Genomic DNA, 1,302 nt, shown 5'->3' on the forward strand with positions numbered 1-1,302 from the left:
AAAGAGGGGGAGAGGAAAGAGAAAGAGAGAGAGGGGAGAGGAAAGGGAAAGGAAAGAGAGAGAGAGAGAAAGAGGAAAGAGAGGGAGAGGAAAGAGGCATAAAATAATTCATTTACATTTAATTGTAATGGTTCAAAGAATGTTCGGAAAAATGTTCGGCCCTCCAGCACGTTCACTTCATCCAATCTGGCCCTCTTTGGAAAAAGTTTGGACACCCCTGATTTATATGAATAATTTTCATAGGCATACACAAATGCAAAAATGTAAAGAGTTAGAGGAGGAAATTAAATTAAAGGAACAGGCATTTATGTTAAACCCATTGGATAATAATTTGAAAATATCCTTAAAGTTGCTTAGGGACCAATTCAATATGTTAATAGCAGATCAGACTGCAACTAGTTTAAGGTATATGAAACATAACACATTTTGTAATGCAAATAAACCTGGAAGGTGGTTGGCTTATCATTTAAGAAAAAAGCAAAAATCAAGGATTATAGAGAAAATAGACTATAATGGTAAATTGACATTTCAACAAAATTTGATTAAAAAGACTTTTTTGGATTTTTATTCTAAGTTATATGCTTCTGAAAATATACATTATGAGGATATAGATAAGTATCTACAGCAGGTACACTTACCTAAGTTGTCAGATAGTCAAAAAGAAAAAATGAATTGTTTAATTACATTGGAGGAGATTAAGGTGGCAATTAAGCAATTAAAAGTTGGTAAAACCCCAGGTACAGATGGATTAACAGCAATTTATTATAAGATGTTGTCTGAGGAAATGATAGGGCCATTAAAGGAATTGTTTAATAGTGTTTTGATGGGCAAAGAAGTACCTCCATCATGGAGAACTGCTTTTATATCTTTAATTCCAAAGGAGGGTCAGGAATTGACACAACCTAAGAATTATAGACCTATATCATTATTGAATACGGACTACAAGATTTTTTCAAAGGTACTGGCAAATAGATTAATGCAAGTGTTACATCAACTGATTCATAGTGACCAGTCCGGATTTATTACTGGAAGATATATGAAATATAACGTAAGACAAATTATTAATTTAGTTGAATATTTGGATAAGAATAACCAAATTCCTGCTGCTTTTATTTTTTTGGATGCTGAAAAAGCATTTGATCAAGTGGATTGGGGGTTTTTGTTTCAAGTAATAGAAAGAATGAATTTGGGGGATAAATTTTTGTCTGCTCTTAAAGCTATTTATCAACAACAGTCAGCTCAGATTATAGTTAATGGGGGATTGACGGAATCATTTGAAATTGGAAAGGGAACTAGACAAGG

The sequence above is a fragment of the Protobothrops mucrosquamatus genome, unplaced genomic scaffold, assembly GCF_001527695.2.
Source record: "Protobothrops mucrosquamatus isolate PMUCROS unplaced genomic scaffold, P.Mucros_1.0 scaffold2580, whole genome shotgun sequence".
Taxonomy (NCBI): domain Eukaryota; kingdom Metazoa; phylum Chordata; class Lepidosauria; order Squamata; family Viperidae; genus Protobothrops; species Protobothrops mucrosquamatus.